The 23,635-nt window shown below is 44.7% G+C and overlaps 1 protein-coding gene across 3 annotated transcripts in view; it reads right to left on the bottom strand.

The window, feature by feature from the left end:
• Nucleotides 1-23,635, bottom strand: part of CACNA1H (calcium voltage-gated channel subunit alpha1 H) — a 730,623-nt gene that overhangs the window by 514,517 nt on the left and 192,471 nt on the right. The window lies entirely within an intron of this gene.

Genomic DNA, 23,635 nt, shown 5'->3' on the forward strand with positions numbered 1-23,635 from the left:
CTAAGTGAGGCCTAGTGTTCACTTTCACCATCACAGGAGTGAGCTCACAAATGCTGGGCTCAGAGCTACTGCATTAGGGGAGAGAAAGAGCATGTGAGAGGGTTTTAATCAGAGAAAGAGCTCACTCCTGTGATGGTGGAGGTGAGCAGTAACGACTAGGCCTCACTTAGCAATGTCCTAGCAACATCCTGGACATATTCCAGTCAGGCTTCAGGAGGTATGCAAATGGCCTACCCCTAGGGTTGCCACTTTTTCTTCAAGCCAAACCCGAACACTTTAGTGGCGCACAGCAAATTTTTTTTTATTTTTAGTATACACTATAGGATAACAGACCTGGGACACCTTTGGGAGCTCCAAAGAGAATAGTAATGCGGCACACGTAGTGCCCCCTCACCCTTCTGTCAGGCCCTGTTCCGAACCAGATTCCTCTCTGAATAATGTGTACAGGTTTCAGGGGGACAGGAACCTGGACACATAATTCAAAACCCGGACAGGTGACAACCCTACCTACACCTATAGCAAGGGCCTTATTCAATTTTAGTCAGAGCTGCACAGTTTGTTTTTATCTACAGACACCCTTTACCTGCATAGGCATTTTTTTGGTAAATGTGAACTAATCCTTTAAGAAGTTGCCAGTAGTTGACATTAAAATGAGGAGGCTTTTGGCTCTCTGTGCGCATTCCTGCACTGAGTCCATAAGGGAAGCTATGACACGCCTGGACCCCTGTTGAACCCGATGTGGCCTTTACCCATAGTTGCCAACAGTCCCGATTTTCCCGGGACAATCCCGATTTTGGGACCCTTGTCCCGATTTAATTTTGTCCCGGGTGTTTTCCCGAATTTTTGGGGTTTGTCCCGAGAAAATCGTGAGTGTTTTTGTAAAAAACGGCAACGGCTCCACAAAAATGGCCGCCGTTGCCTCCACGAGTCAGTCACAAAGTTCCCCTTGTGTTCAGTGCAGGGGAGAGGGGCAGCCAATCCGCTTCTCTCTTCAGTGTACAAATAGAAAATTCTATTGTACACTGAAGCCTATTGGCTGGAGGGATTGGCAACCCCTCCCCGCTCTACACTGAACACAAGGAAGACGTGATCAGCCTCCACTGCCATCACCCTCCGCCCCCGTGTGTCCAACGGAGCTCTGAGGAATAGTGGGAGTGACGGGAGGGAAGAAGGGAGGCTTTCATCTGGCTGTTCAGGAGTTGTCTGACCTGTGAGTAGTGGCCTGTCAGTGTAGTGGGGGAGAAGAGAGATAGGGGGAGGGGGTGTACTCAGTGTATGGGAGGCTTGGAGCTTTCCCTGCAGTACACTTCTCAAAGGCTGAGGTCCAGCATGGATGGACTGGGGCTCCGCTGGCTGGGGACATTGATGGTCCTGGCTCCCCTCTTGCACACCATGTCACCACCATACCTGCACCCCTCTCCCCCCGTGTCACCAACATACCTGATTCCCCCCTCCCCCCTGTGTCACCAACATACCTGCACCCCCCTCCCCCCTGTGTCACCACCATACCTGCACCCCCCTCTCCCCCCCTGTGTCACCACCATACCTGCACCCCCCTCTCCCCCCCCTGTGTCACCACCATACCTGCCCCGCCCTCTCCCCCCCGTGTCACCACCATACCTGCACCCCCCTCTCCCCCCCGTGTCACCACCATACCTGCACCCCCCTCTCCCCCCCTGTGTCACCACCATACCTGCACCCCCCTCTCCCCCCCTGTGTCACCACCATACCTGCACCCCCCTCTCCCCCCCTGTGTCACCACCATACCTGCACCCCCCTCTCCCCCCCTGTGTCACCACCATACCTGCACCCCCCTCTCCCCCCCTGTGTCACCACCATACCTGCACCCCCCTCTCCCCCCCTGTGTCACCACCATACCTGCACCCCCCTCTCCCCCCAGTGTGTCACCACCGTACCTGCACCGCCCTCTCCCCCCCTGTGTCACCACCATACCTGCACCCCCCCTCTCCCCCCCCGTGTCACCACCATACCTGCACCCCCCTCTCCCCCCCTGTGTCACCACCATACCTGCACCCCCCTCTCCCCCCCTGTGTCACCACCATACCTGCACCCCCCTCTCCCCCCCTGTGTCACCACCATACCTGCACCCCCCTGTGTCACCACCATACCTGCACCCCCCTGTGTCACCACCATACCTGCACCCCCCTGTGTCACCACCATACCTGCACCCCCCTGTGTCACCACCATACCTGCACCCCCCTCTCCCCCCTGTGTCACCAACATACCTGCACCCCCCTCTCCCCCCTGTGTCACCAACATACCTGCACCCCCTTCTCCCCCCTCTGCTGGGGGCACCTTATGTAAGGACAGACTCTGCTGGGGGAACCTGATGGCATCTGGTGGCAGGTGACGTGGCAGGTGACACGCTCAGGGGTCCCACTGATTCTGCATTATGGTGAGTTGAATGATTTCATTATTTATATTACAATGTAATAATAGTAATAATGCGCTTCAATCATCCTGACATTATAACAACCATGGTGCCGGGATGATTGAAGTGCTAACACCAGGTGTTTGGAGTATCTTTATCTGCTGATTATTAAACTCTGGAATACACATTGCTATTATGGTGTAGGATCTGGGTCTGCTGTCCCTCCATCCCTCTACCCCCCTTTCCCTCTGCATCCCTCATTCATCTCAGACTCTAACCACACCCCATTTAGCCACGCCCATGTAAGCCACGCCCACTATTTCACGTAAACCACGCCCATTTTTTTGCGCGGAGCGCGCCGCATTTTTCCTTTTTCTATGCCCCGCCTACTATCGCATGCCCCCGCCCCCTAATTATAGCCTGACTCCGCCTACAGCCAAAAAAAGTGTCCCAAATTTTTTTTTCCCAATGTTGGCAACTATGCCTTTACCCAGTACCTGAGTGCTGCCTGTCCCCTCCCATCTGTGGCCCTACTTGAAATAGAGAGATTGTTTACTACCAGAGATGTCACATGAGCTGTGGGAGCCATTGTGTTCTGTGGCAGCAGGGCCATAAGAAAGGGGGACTTGGGGGAAATTTGGTAGTGAATCTGTTAAAGTCGTTTTAGACTCGGAGCAGCTCAACTTCAGAGGCTGGCGCTGGTTATTTTCCTGAGTTATTAATACAATTGCTCTGGGCTGTGTATCATTTGTGATGAGATGCAGGTTGTCAGGAACACATCTTGAGATACAGAGATCAGAGGAAAGCTCTTTCCTGAGATCCTGCTTTGTGTTTCCGGCCTACGCTGCAAAAGAGCGCCGGCTTATCTTGCGCAGAACTCGGTCACCAGTTTGAGGACCTATGACCTGCCCTCCTCACTGCAGACAACAACAACCACAACAGCCTTGTGAACTAAAACCCTGACTATAAAGACCTTCCATTCTGACAAATAAATTCCTTTTTTCAGTGTCGACTACCTTACGAACCTTTTCCTTCGATAGAAAGGAATCCCATTGTGAGAGAAACACTGAATGAAACCTACCATTCCTGACCTCTTTGTGTAAATTCTAGTTGTCTGGCTGTCATGTTGATCCTCCTGCCTTAGGGCTTTTTGCACATGGGGCCATCTAATAGCAGTGCATCATCCCTCCTGGCATTTTAGTGTGCCCAGGAGGACAGGTCATTCTTTAATCGGTGCAGTAATGTGTTTACATTAGTTAAACCAGCCATTTTCAGCAAGAGTTCCATGGAACCCTAGGGATCCTCCAGACGTTGCTAGGGTTTCCTTGAGTTGTGGCTGATTAAACTTACATTTGATGGCGCCTGCATAGTTCCAGAGTCAATGTCACTTTGCAGAGCCAGCGGCTTGTCGCCAATGATCTTTTGAGCAGTCTATAAGGTCTGCGAGTGCAAGTGGATTGGGAGTGCACTTTGTCTGCGAGTGCACGTGGGCTGCGAAAGCACGTGGGCTGCAAGTGCATGTGGTCTGCGAGTGCACGTGGTCTGTGAGTACCTGTGTATTGTCTTGTTGAGTAACTATGTATTGTATTGTTGAGTATTAGCATCAGGAAGCTAATTGTTAGGTAATTTGGACAGGGTATAATCCCCAGTCCTCATTAAATTAGTAGGTACGATGCCCGGCAGGTGTGGAGATGCGACTCGGTGTATGTATGCGCTCCTTGATCATCTGATCGAGGACAAATACTGCTGTGCAGGCAGGTGACGGCAGGGGCCAGCACAGAGGCGGGTGGAGACAAAGAAGTGCAGGCACTAGAAACTAGTAGATGGGTGACAGTCATTGAGTGTCCTAAAGAACGATTTTAGGGACTTAGGAGCTAAATTGAGGAAAAGGACCTCCAAGGTAGTATTCTCAGGAATACTACCAGTACCTCGAGCCACACCAGAAAGGCAGAGGGAGATTAGGTTAGTAAACAAGTGGCTGAGGAGCTGGTGTAGTAAGGAGGGGTTTGGGTTCCTGGAGAACTGGGCCGACTTCACAGTCGGTCACCGGTTCTATAGAAGGGACGGGCTGCACCTAAATGAGGAGGGTGCAGATCTGCTGGAAGTAAAGATGGCTGAAAAGTTACAGGGGTTTTTAAAATAGGCAACGGGTGGAGGGTCCAGAGGTAGAGATAGTCAGCAACGAACATATTCCAGAGGGTAGTATTGTGGTATTAGTGGTAGGTTGACTAAAGCACATAAACCGGAGGTAAGTATAGTAACAATCTTGAAACACCCAATAAGAGGACAGTATGGGACTGGTCTAAACTACGTGGCATGTTCACCAATGCCAGGAGCCTGGCGGACAAGATGGGTGAACTAGAGATACTGTTGAACGAGGAGGATTTCGATTTTGTGGGAATTTCAGAGACCTGATTCAACAGCTCTCATGATTGGCTGGCAACCATTCAAGGGTATTACCTTTATTACAGGGATAGAGAGTATGAAAAAGGGGAGGGGGATGCCTATATATCAAGAATCATGTAAAAGTGGATGTGAGAGATGACATCAATAAGGAAGCTAGGGAGGAGGTGGAATCCTTATGGGTAGAGCTCCAAAGGGATGACGCTAAGGGTAAAACAATACTGGGAGTATGCCATAGGCTCCATAACCTGAGGGAGGAGGGGGAGACAGACCTCCTATCACAATTTGGATTAGAAGCAAGGATGGGAAGTGTTTTCATAATGGGGGATTTTAATTACCCAGACATGGGCAGAGGAAACCACGCATTCGTCTAAGGCTCGCCAGTTCCTAAATGTCTTGCAGGACAATTTCATGGGTCAGATGGTAGATGCACCAACTAGAAACAAGGCATTACTAGATCTACTGATTATCAACAATACAGACCTGATCATGGATGTGGAAGTAGGGGGCAATTTAGGAAACAGCGATCAGAGGTCAATTGGCTTCAGTATAAATCATACAAATAGGAAACACAAGGGGAACACAAAGACACTGGATTTCAAAAGAGCCAACTTCCCTAAACTACGGACCTTGCTAGAAGATATAAATTGGGATAAAATCTTAGGAACAAAGAACACGAAGGACAGATGGGTTTGCTTTAAGAGTATAGTAAATAAAGGCATTAGCCAGTGCATCCCATTGGGAAATAAATTTAAAAGAGAGAACAAAAGTCCTGGATGGCTTAACTCCAATGTAAAAATGCATATAAAAGCAAAGGAGAAGGCCTTCAAAAAATACAAGTCTGAGGGATCATCATCAGCATTCAGATTTTACAAAGAATGCAACAAGATATGTAAGGGTGCAATTAGCGCAGCTAAGATGGAACATGATAGACACATAGCGGAGGAAAGCAAAAAAAATCCCAAGAACTTTGTTAAGTATATAAACAGTAAAACAGGGAGGACAGACCATATTGGCCCCATAAAGAATGAGGAAGGACATCTGGTTACAATGGATGGGGAAATGGCAAAGGTATTCATTTATTCTTCTCCTCTGTCTTCACGAGGGAATCGGGGCTTCAGTAACCAAAACGGCAGTGTTTGTCCTCATGACACATCACAGGAAGCACCCTCATGGCTAACAGAGGACAGAATTAGAAATAGACTTGGGAAACTTAACATTAATAAATCACCGGGACCAGATGGCTTGCACCCGAGGGTACTTAGGGAGTCAAGTAATTGCCAGACCATTATTCCCAATTTTTACTGAAAGTCTACTGACTGGAATGGCAATATTTAAAAAAGGGCCAAAATACATCCCTGGGAATTACAGACCAGTTATCCTAATATCAATAGTATGCAAGCTCTTGGAGGGGATGATAAGGGACTATATACAAGATTTTAATAATGAAAACGGTATTAGCAGTAATCAGCATGGATTCATGAAGAATCGTCTTTGCCAAACCAATCTATTAACCTTCTATGAGGAGATGAGCTGCCATCTAGATAAAGGAAGGCCCATAGACGTGGTGTATCTGGATTTTGCAAAAGCATTTGACACAGTTCCCCACAAACTTTTACTGTACAAAGTAAGGTCCATTGGCATTGACCATAGGGTGAGTACATGGATTGAAAACTGGCTACAAGGACGAGTTCAGAGGGTGGTGATAAATGGGGAATCCTTGGAATGGTCAGGGGTGGGAAGTGGGGTTCCCCAGGGTTCTGTCCTAGGACCAATCCTATTTAATTTGTTCATAAACGACCTGGAGGATGGGGTAAACAGTTCAATCTCTGTATTTGCGGACGACACTAAGCTAAGCAGGGCAATAACTTCTCCACAGGATGTGAAAACCTTGCAAGAAGATCTGAACAAATTAATGGGGTGGGCAACTACATGGCAAATGAGCTTTAATGTAGAAAAATGTAAAATAATGCATTTGTGTGGCAAAAATATCAATGCAATCTACTCACTAGGGGGTGAATCTCTGGGGGAATCTAGGATGGAAAAGGACCTGGGGGTCCTAGTAGATGATAGGCTCAGCAATGGCATGCAATGCCAAGCTGCTGCTAACAAAGCAAACAGAATATTGGTATGCATTAAAAAGGGGATCAACTCCAGGGATAAATCGATAATTCTCCCACTGTACAAGACTTTGGTCCGGCCTCACCTGGAGTATGCTATCCAGTTCTGGGCACCAGTCCTCGGGAAGGATGTACTGGAAATGGAGGGAGTACAAAGAAGGGCAGCAAAGCTAATAAAGGGTCTGGAGGATATTGGTTACGAAGAAAGGTTGCGAGCACTGAACTTATTCTCTCTGGAGAAGAGACGCTTGAGAGGGGATATGATTTAAATTCACAATTACCATACTGGTGACCCCCCTTTCCGCGGAAGGGATAAGACACGTGGCCACTCATTAAAATTAGAAGAAAAAAGGTTTACCCTCAAACTGCAAGGATGTGGAATTCCCTTCCACAGGTGGTGGTTTCAGCGGGGAGCATCGATAGTTTCAAAAAACTATTAGATAAGCACCTGAACGACCTCAGCATACAGGGATATACAATGTAATACTGACATATAATCACATACATAGGTTGGACTGGATGGACTTGTGTATTTTTTCAACCTCACCTACTATGTAACTATATGTAACTATGATATCATACTGACCACCACTGTAGGGGGGCATTCTTCCCACTGACCACCAATGTAAAGGGCATTCTTCCCACTGACCACCAATGTAAGGAGCATTCTTCTTACTGACCTCCAACATAAGCGGCCTTCTTCCCACTGACCACCAATGTAAGCAGCCTTCTTCCCACTGGTTAGCAAAGTAAGGGGCATTCTTCCCACTGACCCCCTAATGTAAAAGGCATTCTTCCCACTGACCACCAATGTAAGGGGCATTCTTTCCACTGACCCACTAATATAAAAGGCATTCTTCCTATTGACCACCAATGTAAAGGCCATTTTTTCCACTGACGCCCTAGTGTAAGAGGCATTCTTCCCAATGACCACCAATGTAAGGCGCATTCTTCCCAATGACCACTAATGTAAGGGGAATGCTTCCCACTGATCACCAATGTAGGATACATTCTTTCCACTGGCCACCAGTGTACAGAGCATTATTCCCACTGATGACTATGGTAAGTGGCATTCTTCCCACTGATGACTAGAGTAAGAGGCATTCTTCCCATTGAAGATTATGGTAAGAGGCATTCTTCACACTGAACGCTAATTTAAGGTGCACTCGCCCCACTGACCACCAATGTAAGAAGCATTCTTCCCACTGGTCACCACTGTAAGGTGCATTCTGCCCATTGATGACTATGGTAGGGGACATTCTTCACACTGACCACCTATGTAAGGGGCTTTCCTCCCATTGACCACTAATGTATGGGCCATTTTACCATTGACCACTAATGAATTTGTTTTCGTAAGGGTTTTTTGAAACCTGAAATTTTTTTTAGAAGTTTCTCCGGGGTAAAAAGGTTCAGAAAGGCTGGTTTAGACTTAACTGAAATGTAACACTTGACCTTTTACATGTTTTGTGCTACAAGCTAATAACTAATACTAAGCTTATAAGCTTTCCAGTGCTTTACCTGCCAGTTTATAATAAAGAAGACAAAGTGACATCTTCTCCTGTGCTACTTGTTATTCCTGGATGAGAAGGAGCATGATCTGTACTTGGCCGGAGTTTGGACCAACACAGAGCAATGTTATATGTTTGCTGCATCACCTTTCAAATTGAATAGCAGCGGGATCATGGTCTTTGACAAAACAAAGGGCTAAAAAGTGGTTCTGGAACTAATTACAAGGAGAAATATGGAAAACGGGGCTAAAAGTGAAGCTTTCCCTAGCCTTCTGTGTACTGATGCCTGGCTCTGGCACGCTATAGTCAAGTAGTCCCTGCTGAGGTTACCACAGTGTGTCCTGCAGAAGAATCAAAATGACAAATGAGGTCTTTCTGGAGTTCACCTGTCTAGACCACAGGAAAGCTACGATGGATCCAAAAGATTAATAGATGATGAAGAGCCTGAGACTCGTAGCAGGAACATATTGAGAATATTATGCTACACAGGAGCACAGCCTTGGCTAAAACCTAATTATATTCTTTAGGGATATTCTATCTTCCTTTTATTCTGTTACAGGAATATCCTTCAGTTTTCATACTGATACATTTCTATATATGGCAGAATACAGTAAGTAAACTTTAAAAACACATTTTTCTGCCTAAATGCATTGAGGCAAATCATACAAGTTTGAATATAGAACTTTCCCAGCCTTTTCTCTTTCTCTTGCTTTGCCTTGGAGAGCTGCACTGTAATCATCAAAGGCTGTTCAAATTTCCTGCTTAAAAATTAAATTCAGATGAAGTGAGTTCTATATGGCGTGTTGGTAGTTGCTATACACTAAATGTACTTTTCACAGATACCAGTTTAGTTATAGTATATTAAATAACACAAATGTACTATTTTACAGGTCATTCGCAATTACAACAGATTCATTTTCAAGAGCTTTATATGTCAACAGGATTTTTTATTTTTTTTGATAGTTAAAGGAGAAGTGTGGCCAAAGCTCTTCTGGCCATACTTCTGTGGGTCTCGGAAGTGCACTTTTTTTTCTGTTCTCCTGGGACCCAGATGTAGCTGGCATTACAGAGCTGGCCCAGGCTCTACAGGGATCCCGACAATGATGTTGGGATCCACGCTGAAGCCTTATCGGCAGCTGGCTCAACCTGAGTCAGCCGCTCTTGCCCCCTGCACAGTTTGGCACTCCAGTGAGTGCTGGAAGGGCAGAGGAGAAAGCCGTTCGCTCTCTGCTCAGTGAAGACTGAGAACTGAGCAATCAGCAGTCACGTGATCACTCACTTCCCAGTCTTAGAGCCAGCGGGGGACAGCTGCAGCATCAGATTGATGCTGCAGGCACATGCTGATGCTGGATTTGCAGGCAAAGCAGACAGGAGTTTCAACATATATCTATGCCCTTAATTTATTTGTTAAAACATAGCTTTGCAGTTAATTTATTTGTTAAAATAGAGCGGAACAAGCAAGATCTCTGTGATAACACTTCCATCTGTGGGCCGCCACGTGACCAGTACTCACTGTAATGTGAAACGGTCTCTGTGGACTGTCATTTCAGCTGTTTGTAGGTTTAGCTCTCAATAAAAATGTAACACATTAAATTACTCATCCCAGCTGTTCAGAAGACATCGCTGCCGTTCCATGGGGAAGCCAACGCAGGCCTGGGCAAAGCTTGCGTCTGATCCCTACCGAGCTCTATCTTCCCTTCGTCAGTCAAGAATGGGAAATTCATATTAACTGCTTGGCTGTCAGAACTCTGGTCAAGTGGAGTTGTCAGCAGACAAAAATGTCTCCCGTGTGGAATCTTTATAAACGGGTTGGGGGTCGTTTATCTGAAAATGAGCCATCTTGAAAGTTTTCTTTGCAGAAATGACATATAACCAAGTATTGTCTGCAGGAGTCGCTGTGTGGAATTCCTACATGGGACACAACCTACACTAACCAGAGCTTCTGCCTTCCATCTCAATGTAGGGCTGGTCCAACCAAAAATAATAGCTATAGCTAGAATTTGGTAGGCTTAGTCATCCACTAGTTTCCACTCTTGGGCAGCCCAGCGACAAGTTCTCCCTGCCATAGTAAGCTGTCTTGTCCTTGACCAATGTGAAGGTTTAGGTGTTGCTACCAACTTTTGAGTGTTTCTACACCTCCTGCATCCTGTAAATGAACTGAAAACACAACAAGGTGAGTGGAAAGTCATTGTTCCTGCTTTGGCAAGGGTCCAAATCTGGGGTAGGGAGCTTATAACTGAATCGTCGTGTATATTTAAGCTTAAACATTTTTTAAATTTTGGATAGAGTGATAAATGTTTGTGATTTTTTTTGTTATCCCTGTCTGATTAGGAAGATGTCTTGGATGCAAAGGACCATACACTATAAAAAAACAGCCATATCTATGTGCCCAGGATTCACAGGAGTTGCATACACCCACCTGTGCAAATCAATTACAGGATATATCTGTATGTCCAGATCTATGTGACAGTGAGCGGGGCCCCAGTACCCATCCCACCCACTTTTAGCATAAATGGGCTCCTAAAGCTGGCCATAGATGGTTCGAAGTTCGGCTGGTTCAGCAGGGACTGGCTGAGATTCGAACCATGTATGGGCAGGCTGAATGTACCCAAGGTGATCAATCAATCAATTTGGGTACAACCAGCCTGTCGGATTTTACATGAGATTATTGCTAGATAGCCGTTAGTAGTAATCACTGTGATGTCCTGGCGAGGACGGCTCACTGCTCCCCCCTTCCCCCACCAGGAGAACACAATGGTTCCACAGGAGGGATTCTCCCATCAACACTGACTGTGTTGATGGGGAGAATCAAGCAAATTTCTTTCTTAAAATCTGTGGTTGCAGAAAAGAAAATCGCTCTATCTATGGCCGACTTAAGTCCCCGAGGCCCCCTATGCAGCTGCAGTCTGCACAGATGCTTTGTCCAACACAATACAGGGTTTACTAGTTCAAAGGCAGTGACAAAATGCATTTATTTTTCTCCTCTTTTTTACCTAGCATGTAATACAATGCACGGCAGCGGGTTGCAACATGTTGACACATGTTGTAATGCATTTTTGTGTGCTGCAATGAAGAATGAAACATGTCTATAATTTTCCCCAGTGCACATTAATACACTGCATGTAGTGTGAATTGAGCATATAGACGGCAATAACATTTCCTGTACCCTCGCGTTGAGCCTGTGTTGATTAATGCAGCTTAACGCACTAGGTGTGAACAAACCCTGACCTTTTGGTTGGAGTTGCCCTTTAAATTTCACCTAAACACTCATAAACAGGCGGCTTTTTGCTTGTTGACTGATACAGAACGCACGCAATTCTTGAAGTTTCTCTTGTACCGCCATTGTATCACGTACATTTCGGTCAGCCTGGCTGTCGTCATATCGCGAGGGTTAATTCTGTTCCTGCGGCTGTGTTCCACTACAGGTGGGCACTGATTCAAAGGTTAATAGAAACAACGAGGGGTGTTTAATTATCGCCTCACACAGACACAACTGAAAATGACTTTTAGAGGGAGCTGTTCCCTGATGTAAGTGACACGGCGCCGTATAAAACAGGAGCTGGCTGCGCTCTTGTGTAAGTTCTGAAATGTAATGTACATTGGTGGGGGGAGTGGAGGAAAAGGATGTGGAGTGGCAAAGTCTGCTGCTGGACTGAAAATCTTCATAGGAAAGTGCTGCAAAAAACACAGATTTATTTGAAAACTTTAACAGGGATCTGTAATCAAGTGAGATTTCTGAGTGAAAAGCTTTAGTTGGAAGCTGCCATTCTCTACCCTAGATTGGACAGGAGTGTGGTCAAACCCCAGGGAACCCTTATCTGCGGTCCAACGATTTTCTCTTCTCTGTTCTTCTTTCCTTTCCACTTAAGTTACACTTCTTTCCCCTTTCCTTGTCTGCCTTTTCTACTATTTATATATGTAAGCACTTTTTTTTTACCCTTTAAGCTGCAATTTAATCTGCTTATATTTTACCTTCACTGGTTCCTCCCTTTTCCCCTTATCAACATGCTAATAAAATAAAAAACTCTCCATTTCCTTTCCATATCTTATTTTACACTCAGTGACATCATCCCTGAATCTCTGTGATTCTTTATGCAATGCAGTCAGATCATGGCTGGTGGAAGGGTTTGGGAGAGTGCCTTAGCTATAGCTTCCTGAAAACATCAAATTACCCTTTCTCAGTGCTCCTCTCAAGCCCTGGTGCAAGCAGTAGGCTGGCTCTTGGGAGAAGCAAGTAAATATCAATGTGGGCAGAATGGAAGCTCCATGCAAACCACCTTGGCTAATGCCCATATGTGATCCTGAGCTTCATGATTGGAAGAACTGAAACCCAATGAAATAAAGGGGTCAGGCTTGGGGGAAAAGGACTAGATTATTCAGTATGTCCTTCAGCTGCACTTGCTGCAACTCCTAATGCATGCTGTAAGACATTACACAGGGGTTCCTCTCTTCTCTCTGAGTCACAACTTAGAAGTTACACAGGGGTTCCTCTCTTCATTCCAAGTCATGAATTAGACATTACACAGGGGTTGCTTTCTTCCCTTCAAGTCATCACTTAGACATTACACACGGATACCTCTTTTCACTCTGAGTCATGACTTAGACGTCACACAGGGGTTCCATTCTTTTTTCCAAGTCATGACTTAGATGCTACACAGGGGTTCCTCTCTTCTATGCAAGTCATGACGTAGACATTACACAGGGAATCCTTTCTTCATTAGATGTTACACAAGGGTTCCTCTCTCTTAATTCCAAGTCATGACTTAGATATTACACAGGGGTTCCTCTCTTAACTCCAAGTCATGACTTAGATGTTACATAAGGGTTCCTCTCCTCATTACAAGCCATGACTTAGATGTTACACAGGGGTTCCACTCTTCATTCCAAGTTATGACTTAGACATTACACAGTGGTTCCTCTCTTCATTCCAAGGTGTGACCTAGAAGTTACACTTGTGTTCCTCTCTTAATTTCAACTTATGATTTAGATGTTACACAGGTGTTCCTCTCTATTCCAAGTCACGACTTTGATGTTACAGAGGGATTCCACTCTTTAGTCCAAGTCATGACTTAGAAGTTACACATGGGTTCCTCTCTTTATTTCAAGTTATGACTTAGACGTTACACAGGGGTTCCCCTGTTTACTCTGAATCGTGAATTAGACATTACACAGGGGTTCCTCTCTTCATTCCAAGTTATGACTTAGACATTACACAGTGGTTCCTCTCTTCATTCCAAAGTGTGACCTAGAAGTTACACTTGGGTTCCTCTCTTAATTTCAACTTATGACTTAGATGTTACACAGGTGTTCCTCTCTATTCCAAGTTATGACTTAGATGTTACAGAGGGATTCCACTCTTTAGTCCAAGTCATGACTTAGAAGTTACACATGGGTTCCTCTCTTTATTTCAAGTTATGACTTAGACGTTACACAGGGGTTCCCCTGTTTACTCTGAATCGTGAATTAGACATTACACAGGGGTTCCTCTCTTCATTCCCAGTAATGACTTAGATATTACACAGGGGCTCCCCTCTTTACTCTGAGTCATGATTTTGACAGTATACAGGGACTCCTCTCTTCAAGTATATGAAAACCCTCACCTTTGTACTGTGTGTGGGTATATATATATATATATATATATATATATATATATATATATATACACACATCATTATAAATATAAGTAATCATATAATCTCTATTCTCAGCCGCATAGGGAGCTCAAAGAGCTAGGGGAGGAGAAACAGTGAATGGTTGTGCGCGGGGGGGGGGGGGGGGAGTGAGGACAAGTCTTAAAGTCTGATCATTGGAGGAGAGTACTCTCAGTTCCCAGCATAGCTAGGGAACTGACCAAGCTGTGCTCTCATGCCTAGCATGGAAAGTTGGAAAGTTTTTAGTAGAAAAGCAACAGGGATTTTACACAAAGAAAGCAGTACAAAGAGGACAGGATACTTTTTCATAAAAGTACATGGTGCAGCAGGCACATAGTGTATCAGATATATGAAATGTTGGGTTTACATATTCTTTCACTCAAAATCATGACTTAGATGTTACACAGAGGTTCCTCTAACTTCTCCAAGTCATGACTTATACAGTATACAGGGGCTCTTCCCTTCACTCCCAGCAGCCAGGCGGTGCATCAAGTGACCAAAAGAAAGGTGAGCATAGGTGTGCGCAGCCTATTGCATTAGGGTGTGCACCCCAAAGCTTAAACACACATGCATTTGTGTGTATATAGCAGTAGGGCATGCAATGAACAGTGTCAGTAGTGGACAGTGTTAGTAGCAGTAGGGCAGAGATTGGTGTCAATAGTTTATTTTTATTCTTTTTTTATTTTTACTTGTTTACAATTAAATTTTTTTCAATAATTTTTTACTATTATTATTTTTTTTTTTACATTTTTTTAGGAGCAACATTGTGGGGCTTTGGTGAAAATATCAGGGGTCTAAACAGGCCCCTGATGTCTCAATTTTGAGACAGAGAAAGGGACTGAGAACAGAGATTCCCCAGTCCCTTTCTCTGCAGCCAGACAGCAGGGGGAATCTGCGCAGCAGAGGGTGATTAGGGTGTGCCCAGGCACACCAGGCACACCCTGTGCACACGCCTATGAAGGTGAGTATTGCAGCTATGGGGGTAAGTACTAAATGGAACATGTTACTTAGCCCTGTTTAGAAAAAGGAAGCGTTCACTTTAAGCTCTTCTGTAGAAATGGAGGCACCTCACCAACCAATGCAATCTGAATAATATATTCCTATCCACAAGCGTGTCTGAATTGTTGTTTCTCAAACGTTCCACTACAATTATGTATAACCTGATGTTTTACATTAATGGACACTTTGGCAAGCTTTCTTAATCTGTTTGTAAATAAATAAATAAACCTTTCAATAATGTTTTTAATAAAAGTGGAATTACACTTTAAATGGACCCTGATTTCCAGCTTGAAGGTTTAATGCTGTGGTAGGATCCCTCTTGACAATTTTTCCGCTGTTCCTAATTAAACGAGGAATCTTCTCAGTTACACAATGTTAGCGGGCTTGGCTCCTGCGTCTGTTTTCACTCTGCCTGTATCCTCACGAGGGGTCCCTGCAAAAGAGTCCGACGCTGGCTTCGGATTATTAATAGCATTATTTGGATAGATCTATCCCGAGGTATCCAGCAAGAAATATTTGCTAAGCAGTTAACCCACCCAGGAATCCTCATTCAGAGACATCTCTAAGAGGGGAGAGGCGGGGATAGTGCTGTGTGACGCACAAACGGGACGCTGGCTCATGGTGGTCTGTGTTCTCCAGTTTTTGTGAATCTGCAATTTCCAGCAATGCATTTCCAGCAATGCATGGCTTTGGTATGTTGTTTCACGACAACACAGGCTTCCTGTTTTATACGCTTAAAAGGTAACGCTTAAAACTGGGTGGGTGCCGAAAGGATGAATTACCCTTCTGTTTCTTTTCTTAGTTACTTATAGCCAAAGGGAAAGCACTGAGAGCCAAATCCAAAGAGCTTTGAACTCTTGAAAGCTTTCCACCCTGTAGTCCTTCTTTTAGATTTAAAGGCTAAGAGCACTTAGCAACCCCCCCTTCCAATGGAACTCACCCACCCTTAGTCCAAGACCTGTACTTACCTGTATCTCATGGCTGTGGACCTCTCAACCCTGACTGTGCCTATGCACCGGATCCCTGTATACTACTATGGCACAGTCTACCAAGGGTGAAGATGGAGATATTGGGATGAAGCTAGTTATACATCTGGGGCAGAAAGGGTAGGGTACTCTTGAACAACTTTTTTTGAGTCAGAGCACCCATTAAAATGATGGACAATCTCAAGGCACCCCATTCTAAAATGCAAAAAGACTATTCTAATAGTTTTACCTAATGCAGCAACATCCATACATGTAGGACACCCAACGTTGGAGGTGATTTATACCTCCAAAGCAAATATACCTTTGCACACTGGTACTGAGTAGTATTCCAAAGTTTGTCTTCTCCCTTAATTTCTCTCCCTCAAACAATAAGGCTGTGCAGGTGCCCAATGTCCTCCTTATCAACTGATGACATCATTGGTGGCTAGAAGGTTGTAATGGTGCACAATGAAAACCTGTGGCTTTGTGTAACTAAAAAGCAGGATTAATCCATACAATTTTTGGACAATTTTTAGGCATTTTGCCAAGGCACTCTGAAGAAACCTAAAGGCACCCTGGTGGAAAAGGGCTGAGGTAGACTTAGGTAAGAGGAGAAGGGGGAGGAAAGTATACTTCTTCTATAAATGCAACTTGGACTGAAAGAAATACATACAGTGAGGATGGAAAGTATTCAGACCCCCTTACATTTTTCACTCTTTGTTATATTGCAGCCATTTGCTAAAATCATTTAAAGTTCATTTTTTTTCCTCATTAATGTACACACAGCACCCCATATTGACAGAAAAACACAGAATTGTTGACATTTTTGCAGATTTATTAAAAAAGAAAAACTGAAATATCACATGGTCCTAAGTATTCAGACCCTTTGCCATGACACTCATATATTTAACTCAAGTGCTTTCCATTTCTTCTGATCATCCTTGAGATGGTTCTACACCTTCATTTGAGTCCAGCTGTGTTTGATTATACTGATTGGACTTGATTAGGAAAGCCACACACCTGTCTATATAAGACCTTACAGCTCACAGTGCATGTCAGATCAAATGAGAATCATGAGGTCAAAGGAACTGCCTGAAGGGCTCAGAGACAGAATTGTGGCAAGACACAGATCTGGCCAAGGTTACAAAAACATTTCTGCTGCATTTAAGGTTCTTAAGAGCACAGTGGCCTCCATAATCCTTAAATGGAAGACGTTTGGGACGACCAGAACCCTTCCTAGAGCTGGCCGTCCGGCCAAACTGAGCTATCAGGGGAGAAGAGCCTTGGTGAGAGAGGTAAAGAAGAACCCAAAGATCACTGTGGCTGAGCTCCAGAGATGCAGTCAGGAGATGGGAGAAAGTTGTAGAAAGTCAACCATCACTGCAGCCCTCCACCAGTCGGGGCTTTATGGAAGAGTGGCCCGACGGAAGCCTCTCCTCAGTGCAAGACACATGAAAGCCTGCATGGAGTTTGCTAAAAACAACTGAAGGACTCCAAGATGGTAAGAAATAAGATTCTCTGGTCTGATGAGACCAAGATAGAACCTTTTGGCCTTAATTCTAAGCGGTATGTGTGGAGAAAACCAGGCACTGCTCATCACCTGTCCAATACAGTCCCAACAGTGAAGCATGGTGGTGGCAGCATCATGCTGTGGGGGTGTTTTTCAGCTGCAGGGACAGGACATGACTGGTTGCAATGGAGGTAAAGATGAATGCGGCCAAGTACAGGGATATCCTGGACGAAAACCTTCTCCGGAGCGGTCAGGACCTCAGACTGGGCCGAAGGTTTACCTTCCAACAAGACAATGACCCTAAGCACACAGCTAAAATAACAAAAGAGTGGCTTCACAACAACTCCGTGACTGTTCTTGAATGGCCCAGCCAGAGTCCTGACTTTAACCCAATTGAGCATCTCTGGAGAGACCTAAAAATGGCTGTCCACCAACGTTTACCATCCAACCTGACAGAACTGGAGAGGATCTGCAAGGAGGAATGGAAGAGGATCCCCAAATCCAGGTGTGAAAAACTTGTTGCATCCTTCCCAAAAAGACTCACGGCTGTATTAGATCAAAAGGGTGCTTCTACTAAATACTGAGCAAAGGGTCTGAATACTTAGGACCATGTGATATTGCAGTTTTTCTTTTTTAATAAATTTGCAAAAATGTCAACAATTCTGTGTTTTTCTGTCAATATGGGGTGCTGTGTGTACATTAATGAGGGAAAAAAATGAACTTAAATGATTTTAGCAAACGGCTGCAATATAACAAAGAGTGAAAAATTTAAGGGGGTCTGAATACTTTCAAGACAAATGTTTATTGGCCAAGAACATAATCAAAGGATTAACACCTGTGCAGATTTTTGACCTCAAGGATGATATAATATAATTAAAGCAGGGTGGTTGCACAGCTTTCATGCCTCCCATCCTGTTCTTGGACAAGCAGTATCTACATATTGTATGGTGATTGGATTCAGATTAAGGTGCTACTTGTGTGGATATGAATGCTGGGGTGTCTTCCTGACACTAATAAGAACTGAAGAAGTGGATTGGGTAAGCTACCAAATGTCTTCAACCTTGCAGAACTAGTCCAGTTGTATGTGGCAAAGGCCGGCCATACACAGCAGGACCCAGCTGAGATTCAAACCAATAATGGGCAGGCTAAATGTGATTGATCAACTGGGGTACAACCAGCCTGCCGGATTCGCTTCCGATTATCGTAAGCGGCAGCTATAGCGATAATCACTGTGTTCTCTGGCCCGCTCCCATCTCCCCCCGCCGGGAGAAGACAATGGCGTGGCAGGAGGGATTCCCCTGTCAACACTTTGTCTATCCCATGGCTGCAGGAAAGAAATTTACACCATCTATGGGCTGCCTAACTAACTACTGCTAGCTATAACTGTCCAAAAGAGGATGTTCCTCACATTAGAGAAATTTCCTTCCTTTTCACCCTTTGCTACTCTATCAAAAATGTAAAAGTTTACTAAGTGGAACTTTTGCCTGCAACTGATCAAATACAAACACAGACAGAGCAAAAAGTAAATCTCTCAACTATCTGAGATGGGAAACAGGGGCATCTTTTTAGCACAAAGAATGTACAGTAAGCAAAGGACACACCTGGCCCCAGTTACATGGACCAATATGCAAAAAATTATTCTACAAGCTGTTTCTTTAACTACCAAATTTGCCTGTATTGGCTCTTCCAAATAACAAATGCAATCAAAGAGATTCGGGAAAGGTTTAGTGCAAGTAAATAGTGCATATTTTAAGAGGAACAGAGAAATTTGCTCCCAAAAGAGGAATAGCCCCTCCAAATGGAACTACACAAGAGGCTACCTAGAAATTATGGTATATCAGCACTCAGTTTGAAAATTGTTTAAAAAAAACCCTGCCACCAACTTAAAATATAGCAGGTAAAAGCACAGAAAAATCACGTTTTTTAAATGCTTACATGCAGTTTATTTACCTTTTCTGTGAATGATTGGGTGCTCTTTTGCATAATGCCTTTGAATTTAATAGAAATATTGACTGTTCTAAGAGGAGTCAATTCTCTAGCACAGCCCCCTTCATTCCTTGCACGTCATAGCCCTCTCCTCTTCTGGGAGTACCTTATTACACTCTGTGTTGGCCCAGCATCTTCGACCCTAACCTTACCTCCCTAACCTTTTATGTAGTTGCCAGGGAAGAGGGAAGTGGAATACTATAGAACAGCCACTCTCCAACAGGGATCCGTGGTACCCTAGGGTTCTTCCAGAGCTTGCTATGGGTTCCTTGAGCTGTGGTTGTTTGGCCTCCCATTTAATGGTGACTGCAAAAATCCGAGGCCAGCATTATTAGGAGGAGCCAGTGGCATTCCATCAATGATATTTTTAACTGTCTGTAAGGGTTGGCATTGCAATTGTCACTGTAAAGGGGCCATTTTTCCTACTGCCCCTAATGAATTGTTCTTAGCAAGGGGTCGCCTAGACCTTATCATTGTTTCAAGGGTTCCTCTGGGGAAAAAAGGTTGAGAAAGGCTGCTGTAGAGTGATGGTTCGGAGTCTGCTGGAGGTGCTGACATCAGATACAAAATGGCGGCACCTAGCAGCAGTTCCAAACCTTTTTGGATATCTACTGTAAACAAGGGAGGCTTTTACAGATACTGTAAATAACATGCATAAAGAAATTAAGTGCACATATAATCTTATGGGAAGATTTTTGTTAATATAAATGGTCTGGTGACAGGGTCTCTTAAATGAAAAAAATATGGCAGAAATATGGAAGCTATCATTGCTGTTTTTTTTTTTGTCTGAAAATGAGTTGTCCTGCTGCCACTGAATTTGATCATTTCTCAATGACTGACCCAACACAAGCCTACAGCAAGCATAGCAAGGGCAACTTCACAACTCCTGCTCCTTTTTCTTGTTGTGGGCCAGTGAATTAGTACTGAAGTTGTCGTATTGTCATGACAGCCGGAAAAATAACATTTTTTTATAAGGAGAGGTCAGCATTGGTAACCTGTGTACCCACCCCCCCCCCCCCCCCCCCCCGCCCCGGGCCGGGCTTTCGTTACACAGCCCACCGCTTTGTGCTTGGACTATCACAACTGATTGCTGGGAACGGGTGACAGCAGTATGTAAAATTGACATGATGACTAACATGGTTTCAGGGGAACTTCCTGAAAAGATCTGACGTTAAATCAAGGTATTATTTTAATGAAGAGCTCCGCTGCATATGGGGATTACGTGCGCCTGATCACCGCTGGGGCCAGAGGGCCAATCAAGGGAGTGACGTCTCTCATCCTTTGTGCGTCTTTCTATCCTTGGGGATCCTTCAAAGGCAGCATAAATAGCCGGTGTGCTGCTCACATAACAGGTCTTTTACTCTTGTTTTACTTTGTAATCCTGCTTAGAAAAACCTCGAAGGAGATGATAGGAAGTGTAACCCCCCCCTCGGGAATCCGAACAACGTGTGCACACCTAGAAGCTTCCTGGCAACTGGAAACTTTTTCCGGCCACCTTACCCAGGTGACGGTAGAAGACATGATTCGAGCCTATTTTATTAGAGTGCCTGCCATGTCTGTCCCTCTTTTAGGTCTGACATAAAGACCTGTATAAATGATAGCACTAGTGAAGGCTCCTTGAACCGCCTTTAGGGAAAGGGAGCTTTGACTGCTGGAAGCATGGTATCATTGTGGGTGTGAACCTAAAAGGGAAGTTAAATAGCTCCCTTAGGAGTGGCTACAAGACCTGAGGTGACTGCATGGAGCCTGAACTCTAGGGAAAGGCTATGCTGAGGTTCATCCAACTGCTCTGAGGTGATTCAGCTGTCACAAGAGTTGTTAGGTGAGTATCTCTCCTCTGTTCCCAGGCCCCTCACTATCTCACAGGTGCTCTGATCCACCATACTGACTGATCTCCAGCCCCTGCGGGGTCCCAATTACTTCAGTCAGACATTGGATTAGTACTGGAGCCACTGGCAATGAATTTTCTGGCTCCACTCCTACAATCCCCACTCTGCCCTCAGCTCTACCTCTCCTATAATTCATGGACCCCTGTTGCTACCCACACCAGAGTGTGTCTCTCAGCCATCCCATCCCCTGAAAACTGCTGCTCTGACCAGAAGGTGTCTCTCCTCTACACCCAGCGGCCTTCCTCTATGCTCATTCCTGCATGGGATGGGGCCCTTCACCACAGCTACTGGTGCTGATGGTACTGGCTCCTCTCCTGCTTTCACCACTCCCTCCTCTGCCGACAACCTGTGAAGACTTCTAATACAGCATCTGCCTCTATTAATGGACACTGCCTTCCCATCCTAGGATTCCCAGAGCACTGCCATCACATGTGAATGGACCTCAGACCTTGGACACCTGCAGCATCTCACCCCCTGGATTTTTTCAGAGAGACTGGGTTCCCTGTGCCCTACAGGGCAGGGACTGATGTATACTGTCAGCTCTCATCCCCTCCAGCATATCACTCAACTCAGGGGTAGGCAACCTTTTGAGCACAGTGTGCCGAAAAATGTTTTCAAAGAAATTGAAAATGCCGATTTTATAACAAAAAAATGTCAACTTCACGCTCTCAATCACGAAAAGGATTTTTTATAAAGTAAACGCTGTAAACTACTTGAGTAGTAGTGAGAAATTACCATCCTGATTACCTGCTGTTCATACTCACTCAGTCACTATGAGATTCATTTTTTGTATTCTGCAAAAAAACTGGTTGATCCTTCTTCTCTCTATCTCCCCTTCTGTCCATGTCCCCAATTCAGCTAGGAATTTTGCAGAGCAGTGTTGGCAGCTCTGCACATGCTCAGTTTTCAGTGAGTTTCTATACTGAGCATTTCCTCCCTATCACATCTGAGCAGCCCATGTGACTATAGAGTCACACATGTGGGCATATACACAGTGGTAAATGACAGCCCACACCCTCCCTCCTCCTCTATGCCCACTAACCAGCTAAACACAATGTGGGTGGGATATTACATGTAGATTGATGGAGGCTTCATCACCCACTTATTCTCCCACTTATTGTGGTGTGACACAGCCTGTGACTGGCATAAGTCAGTCACAATAATAAATATTTGATTTCAAATATATATTTGTATGACAATTTGATATTAATTATTTATTTTTACTCTGTATTCCAAAGGCTGTTTTTTTTGTTGAACATGTGACCAGCAGCAGAGGATTAGAAGCTCCTTCTGCTTATGTTTCCATGCAGACAGGCTGGAAAAGATCTGGGTCATGTGGCAGCTGTATATTGATTAGGAAAAAGGTACTTAGATTTTTTTTATTATTAAAATAATTACAGTGCCCATAATTAACGCAAGGAAGTCTGCAAAGGTGTGATTCCATCCATTTACTTGGCTAAAGATGTGAATTGTTGTCAAATTGCCAGGGTAGAAATGTTAAGATGGCATTATATGTGGAACTTGGAAGATAGATGGTGTTGAAGCCCCCCACCTCTGTTAAAGGATGGTTGCTTTAGTTTGACCTGTACATTGAGGAAACAAAACAACATCTCAACAAATGACTGGCCCGACATAGGAGGGCCATTTGGGTATAAATGTTAAAACAGGTCTTATGCAGAAGACAGATGGTGCTGAAGGTCCACAACCCCTGTTGCTCCAGTTTGAGATGTACATTGGGGAAACAAAACAACATCTCAACAAATGAATGGCCCAACACAGGAGAGCCATTTGGGTAGAGATGATAAAATGTATTATATGTGGAAGACAGGTGGTGTTGAAGGTCCCGAATCCCTACCCAGGCATGGTTGTTCCAGTTTGAGAGCATCATTTGGGTAGAGATGTTAAAACAACATAACTGTATATGTGGAGGACAGATGGTGTTGAAGGCCCCATCCTTCTCTGAGATAGTTGTTACTGTCTGACCTGTGCATAGGAAAAACAAAACAACCTTTCAGCAAATATATGGCTCAAAGTATCAGGGCAATCTGTACAGGTCAGGACTTTTTACACCTTAAGGAAAAGGGACATTCTTTTAAGGACAATGAGGACAACATTTTGGATAGAGAGGGTGATTGCTTCACAAGAGCCATTAAAGAGGCCATTCTGTCTATCTTGAATTGCTTTTCAGATTGTGGTTGACAGCCAGTTATCA

Source organism: Aquarana catesbeiana, linkage group LG06, assembly GCF_042186555.1.
Source record: "Aquarana catesbeiana isolate 2022-GZ linkage group LG06, ASM4218655v1, whole genome shotgun sequence".
Lineage (NCBI taxonomy): Eukaryota > Metazoa > Chordata > Amphibia > Anura > Ranidae > Aquarana > Aquarana catesbeiana.